Here is a 6,829-nt window from a genome sequence, read left to right on the forward strand (position 1 = left end):
GGCTATAGATAGCACCCCAAGATCACAGCTTTAGAGCTGGAAGGATCAGTTCTGAGGCTACATAGGCCACAGGCAGCTCCTCTGACCCCAATTGTGTGTTGTTTCCACTGTAACGTTCTGCCTTTTTTCATTGTGCTTAAGAAACAAAGTCAAATTGACTAGAATAGTTAATCTTTCTTATAGAACAGGGACAGGAGTTGAGGTTTCACTGATATAAAAAAATGTCCTCTATTAATGCAGGGCAGTAGGTTTTCTGCAGTCTAGACTCTTAGATTGTCGTCGGGAGCACTGAGAGGTTATGTTGGGGGCAGGCAGCTGGGTGGTTCAGCGGATAGGGTACCGAGCCTGGAGTAGGAAGACCTGAGTTCAAGTCCAACCTCAGATACTTGCTAGCTATGAGACCCTGTGAAAGTCATTTAGCCTTTCTCAGCCTCAGTTTCCTCATCTGTAAAGCTGAGCTGATAACAGTACCTACTTCCTGGTAAATGTTTATCATCTCTCTTTAGGGGAAAAACATGCATGACACACTGATCAGCATTATCAATATTCTCTTCATCTTAAGTCTAGATAATCAGTAAAATAATAAATCAAGCCCTGATTTGTCAGTTTCCAAGATGTAAATGCCAACACTGAAAATTTAATTACCAGCTCTCTACAGGCAGCAGAGGCTGTCTCCAGCACAACTCTGCTGCCAGGTTTGTTGAAAAATGAGCCGCTGTTTGTAAAACACTTCACAGATGGGAAAATACTAAATAAATGTTCACTGTTATTATTAACTGATCTACCTGGGCCAAACAGTCAGCGTATGTCGGAGGTAGGAATTGAACCCAGACCTCCAGCTTATAAGTTCTCCATCCTCTGTCTAGAACATGCTGCCCCTCACAAGTTCCCATAATCATTATCCCTTCTTTGACCCTGCTCCTGTCCCCTGCATAATTCGAACCTGAACCAATCCTTGTCATTGAGCCTTAGCAGCCGTCTCAGCCTCAGCTCATCCTGAGCTGTAGGACTCCTGTTTCTAATCTGCCAGGACCATGCTCTCCCTTTCAGCCTCCCTCAGCTGACTTCCCCTGCCTCCATCCCCTGTCCATTTCCTTTTGAAGCAGAGACTGATCTGCCATGTTCCTCTGCGGGCACATTGATCTGTTTAGCCAGATGGCATCGTCTCTCTGTGTCTTCAGAACATCGTCCTTGGGAGCCCCACAGCCCCCCTTGCACCAATCTCCTCTGCAAAATACAAGGCCATTGGATCTTGTCTAGCCTTTCTCTGAACCCTTGGAAATTTGCTCTTTCTCGAAATCCTCTGCACATGAACTTAATCACATGAATGAAGTGCTTTGGGCAGCTGATCACAAACATGGCTGAAAGCATCCGATGATTTGTCTCTGTATGCCCAGCACATAGAACAGTACCTGATATGCAGTAGGTGCTTAATATATGCATGTTCATTGATTGGAGAATTCTTTGTATGTGTGTTTCAGAACTCTGCCCAAGGCAGGCCACTGGTGGATTCTTGGTTAGCTTTAACGATAATTTTATTCTTTGAAAGGTGGAGGAAGCAAGAGAAGGGAAGTAACATGATGAATGGAAAGAACAGAGGCTTCAAAGTCAGTTTTGTTATTGTTGTTCAGTCGTTTCCAGCTGGGTCTGACTCTTTGTGACCCCATTTGGAGTTTTCTTGGCAGAGATACTGGAGTGGTTTGCCATTTCTCCAGCCCAGATAATTTTACAGGTGAGGAAACTGAGGCAAACAGAGTTAAGTGACTTGCCCAGGGTCATATAGCTAGTAAATGTCTGAGGCCAGATTTGAACTTCCAAGGATGAGTCTTCCTGACTCTAGGCCCAGCTCTCTATCCACCCTAGCATCCAGGTCTAACACTTATCACCTGGTCAACATTAACCTCCCTAAGCCTCAATGTCTTCACCTGTAAAATGAAAGGATTGAAGGTCCTCCTCCAAGGTCTCAAATTTATGATCCCACAAAATTTAGATTCTGGACTTGATTGCTTCTAACACACAAGGAGGAAACGGCTATTTAGGTACCTTAGGGTATAAAAGACATTTAATAGGTAGGTGCTGAGGGCTGCTGCTGTGTGAATGGGAAGAAGGGGGTGGATTTTAGGGATGCTAGAATCACAAAAACTTGGGGCATCTAATGTGAATGAATGAAGGAGAATGAAGATTCAAGAGTGACAATGTTAATTCTGTTTCTGCTTTCGTTATCCACCCCAACTTATTTCTCACCTTGGTTTTCCAGGTTTTCTTCATATAACGATGTACACTATGGCTCTGTCCACACCCCCCACACTTTATTAATTCTGTTGCCTTCTCATGAAGACCCTTTGAGGGATAGCAAGCTTTAATGGGAGAGAGTACTGGTCTTGGAATCAGAAGGCTTGGGTTCAAGTCCAGCCTTTACAGTTACTAGCTGTGTGACAAGCTGTTTAACTTTTCTCAAATTAGGTGTCCTCACTTGTATAAGTTGGCTCCTGAGATCCTTTCAGCTCTTAATCTGTAATCCTATGACCTAAGAGATAGGTTGCCACAGTTGAAGACGCCATCACCTAATGACCAACCTACTCTTAACAAAGTCTCTGTACTTATCCAGGCTATATAGTTATCTGTACTTATCTACTGTCTCAGACAGTAGACAGGGGCTGTTTCTGGAACTGTTTTGGAAACCTTTCCATATCAACAGAGCAGCTCTCTGAGCTCTGCTTCTCTGGCACAGCTTTCCAAACTTAGCTACACCATGATGGGACATTAGAATAGAACGTTTGTCCTACACAAAAATGGTTCTGGGTATTGTTCAGTTCCATCTCTGCTTGGATAGGGACGATGAAAAAGCAACCAGCACAAAGGAGAAAGAAGGGCCAATAATCAAGTTTTGGACCATCTATCAACATTAATCTAAAATCTCATATTTTAAATGGGAAGTCATTGTCCAACAGTCAATGAGTTAAGATATTCCTAGAAGAATGGGACCCCTATCAGGATCGGCATTCTTACTGTAAGTTAGATTAGAGCTACAAATTAGGGCTAAATATAAGGATGACTCCGAAGTTCTTCTGGGAGAGGTAAATAAAAGATTTTGCTTAGTCATTTTTATTATGTGCCAAAGGCAATAAGAAAGACCTTACTATGGGTCCTTTGGCCATCTTAACTGACAGTGATTAAAGAGCAACATATTATGATAATTTCCACTTTCCATCTGTAGTGAAGGATGATGAAGAATTCTATGAAGGACTTGACAAGACTCTCCAACGAAGATCAATATATACCTCAAGACTCCATGACTTTAATGCAAAGATGAGTAGAAAGAACATGGTGCCCTCTGAAAAATATAGAAAAATACCATTTGGAATTAAGAAAGAAATGGTTTGTAGACTATCCAGAAGCCTTTCCCATCATGACTATATGTTATGAATACTTTCTGCAGAAAGGTGAGCAAGCAATGAATATAAGAAACACCTGCCAGGGGCGGCTAGGTGGCGCAGTGAGTAAAGTGCTGGCCCTGGAGTCAGGAGGACCCGAGTTTGGTTCAGGCCTCAGACACTTAACACCCACACACACACACACACACACACACACACACACACACACACACACACACACACACACACACACACAAAACTAGCAAGCTACTTAACCCCAATTGCCCTCCAAAAGGCAAAAAAAAGAAACACCTGCTGCTCTCCCAATGAAATTGACTGTATCTTAATAGACAGAAAGTGGCTGGTTACCACTGTCAGCATCATTTCAGAATCAGTTCACGATGAAACTTCAGACAACTGACTTGTTTGAGTAAAGGTAAAAATCAAGACTAAGTTAGAAGATAAAATGAAGAAGAGAAGATACTCTGTCCAGTTACCACAGCTATGACTTGACCCATTCAAGCAAGCTATTGCTACACAAAAATGGGAAATGGATAAAGGAGAAGACATAAGCATGAACTATAGAAGTTCAATGGATGTGAAAAAGCAATAATGGCCCAAAAAGCCCAGGTACCACTCAGTGAGGAAAGAGTCATCTTGTTGCCAAGTGGAGAGAAAGAGTAGCTGCTACATCATGCCACCTCCCAATCTGCATGTCTATGTACCATTAAAATGTCTAACCTTTAACTCTAGCTCAGCAAAATCATACCAGTCTGCAGCTTTTTAATTATTCTGGAAAAGTCCCTCCCAGATAGTTCTCGATCACTATCTTTGCTCAGTTCTCACCAGAACTGGAAAGGATGTTGGTAATGGTTCAGCAATGTTGGCATCATTAGCAGACCTTTGGAAGTGAGCTACTTTCCTCTCTTCCAAGGTGATGTATCATATTATCCTCTGAACTTGCACTCTAAGACAAGACAAGTACCTAGTGATTCCCCAGATTATCGGTGCCAAGAACTATTTCTGTGTCTTACGATGTCTTGGGCAGAAATTGAGCCTATGCAGTTTGAAAATCAAATGACAAGTGTCATTTTGAGACCAAGTACTTAGGTGCTATATTGTTAAATGTAGCATTACAATTCTGTATAATGGTGATATATATACATACATTTTAATTACATATATAAATATGCATATATATTACGTATGTGTGTATGTGCATGAGAGAGAGAATCTTAAAGTGTAACACATACATAGAAGGTAACTTAAAGATCATCTGATTTTAAAGAGGAGAAAATGGTGGCCTGGAAAATGGAAGTGGACTGCTCAAAATCATACAGTAAGTGAGCACCAGGATTAGGAATCAATTCTTTGATCTCTCCGCAAACAGCATTCCCTGTATATGAAATAGAATCACTGTCTCTCTAGTAAAGCACTCAATACCTGAGTAATTATAGATGACCTTAATTACTAGGTAAAGGAGCTTGGATTTGAGCAGGCACTGGTCATTGTTGAGGAAGGGTCTGATGTGATCAAAGACTCGGAGCTTCAGAGCTGGAAAGGGCATTAGAGACCATCAAGTCTAACCCCCTTCTTTTTTTACAGATGAGAAAACTGAGGCACCAAGAGGTTAAGTGACATGCCTCAGGTCACACAACTATTTGAAGCATGCATTCACAAGAATACTGTGGCAGTGGTATGGAAGATGAACTTCGAGAAGAGACGACATTGGGAGAGAGAAGGTTCCCAGGGTCTCTAACTAGTTGAGGACAGTTACTGAGGGCTTGAACCAGAGCCGGGCTCAGTGTGTGAGAATGCAATAATGGGGGTGGATGGCAGCGACATTACAGCAGGGCGATCCACAGGATGTAAAGGCTGCTTGGCAGCAGCATTTCAGCTGGACCTTGGTGATGATGTTTGTGCCTGCCAGCTCTCAAAGGCTAAAAATAGGCACAGGGCTTTCTTAGTGCAGGCTATTTGTCAGGCACCCATAGACTCTCCCACCCCTTACTGAAGTTAGCATTATCTCAAACAACTGCTCCTTGGACTGCTGGAATGCTGCCCAGATGAGGTACACAGAGCAGAACCCTAGGCCCTGGGCTGCTATTTTTAAAAACAGAAAAGAACCATCATCATCTTTCACTTTCATCTCTAACTGAAGAAACGAAAAGGCAATCGGTCACGTCTGAGGGTTTTCTTTTTAGAAGCTGCCCTCCCCACCCCTCCCACTCCCACCCCGGTCGTTCTGTTGGGGTCGGTGTCGTTACAATCATCTCCAAGCCCAATCTGTGGCCTCCTGCTCATTCTGTGAGTCATGGGATAACAATTCCCAGTTTGGAGCCAATTCTCCAGAGAAGCATAAGAAATGAGAAACGACTTCCTTTTAAGGAATCAAACCTGTTTCCAGCGATAAACTTCTTCCCATGTCTATTTGAAGACATTCTCCATAAGCAAAGAGCAGAGAGTGCCTGGCCCACCGAGCCACCCAGCCTGCGATCCCAGCACAGATGTTTAGCCCCTCTGTCCAATTGTGAAGGATCGTGCACTCACCCACCCCTCGCCGTGTGAAGGGAGAAGTCACTGTGCATTTATTTCATTTGCTACAAACATCCAGACCACATCTGGATACACTTTGGATACTTGTTGTCCTATGTAAAGAAATATGTGTTTAAAATAAAAACTTCCAGTCTTCAGGGAGCTTGGGAAACTGTGTAGAAAGCCCCTGCCTACAGTTTTCTTGCCCTTCCCTGTCAGGAACCATGGAGCCAGCCTCCACATTTTGATGCAGCAACATTCCCGTGGGTTCAACACACTCAAAGCCCCTCCAGCTGCTCTCTAGGACTCACTTGCTTGAGCTATATTTAAACAATTGGAAAGTAGTGAACTCAGCATTTCTGAGGCAATGTCATGTAGGGGAGAGTGGACTGGATTCAGTCAAGAAGACCTAAGCTCAAATCCCCACTTAGATACTTGCTAACTGTGTGACCCCTGGGCAAGCCGCTAAAACTCTCTGCCTCAGTGTCTTCATCTGTAAAATGGAGGGTTCGACCAGTTCTAAGGTCTCTGCCAGCTGTAAATCTATAATTCTATGATCCGTCTGATGTACACTACATCCCACTAGAATTTTACAAAGCCCTTGCTGAGATTTGGCTTCCCAGAGTGGGCTTCTCCCTCACCTGTCTCTGTAAGAAAGTACCTCAAAGATGGGTGAGAGATTATGGGACTAGTGAAATCATACTTTTAGTTCAGCCTCATGCCTGGCATAATGGGAGTACTTAATGAGGGCATGCTAGCTGGCTGTCTATCATCTATTATCCATCTATCTATCTATCTATCTATCTATCTATCTATCTATCTATCATCTACCTATTTACCTACCTGCTTATCTCTCTCTCACAGGGTGTTCTGGAAATCTCTCTCTCTCTCTGTCTCTCTGTCTCTCTCTCTCTCTCTCT

The 6,829-nt window shown here is 43.1% G+C and overlaps 1 protein-coding gene and 1 long non-coding RNA gene across 2 annotated transcripts in view; both read right to left on the reverse strand.

Moving 5' to 3' along the window:
- SYNPO2 (synaptopodin 2) overlaps positions 1–6,829 on the reverse strand; it is a 196,690-nt gene that overhangs the window by 162,944 nt on the left and 26,917 nt on the right.
- LOC138174585 (uncharacterized) lies at positions 3,064–6,756 on the reverse strand. Its single transcript, XR_011171774.1, has 2 exons — positions 5,772–6,756; positions 3,064–3,334 (listed from the first exon to the last, which is right to left on the reverse strand). It is a non-coding gene; the product is annotated as an uncharacterized lncRNA (long non-coding RNA).

This window comes from Petaurus breviceps, unplaced genomic scaffold, assembly GCF_028583685.1.
Source record: "Petaurus breviceps papuanus isolate PSGF00001 unplaced genomic scaffold, PetGlider_PUasm1.0 689, whole genome shotgun sequence".
In the NCBI taxonomy this organism is placed as follows: domain Eukaryota; kingdom Metazoa; phylum Chordata; class Mammalia; order Diprotodontia; family Petauridae; genus Petaurus; species Petaurus breviceps.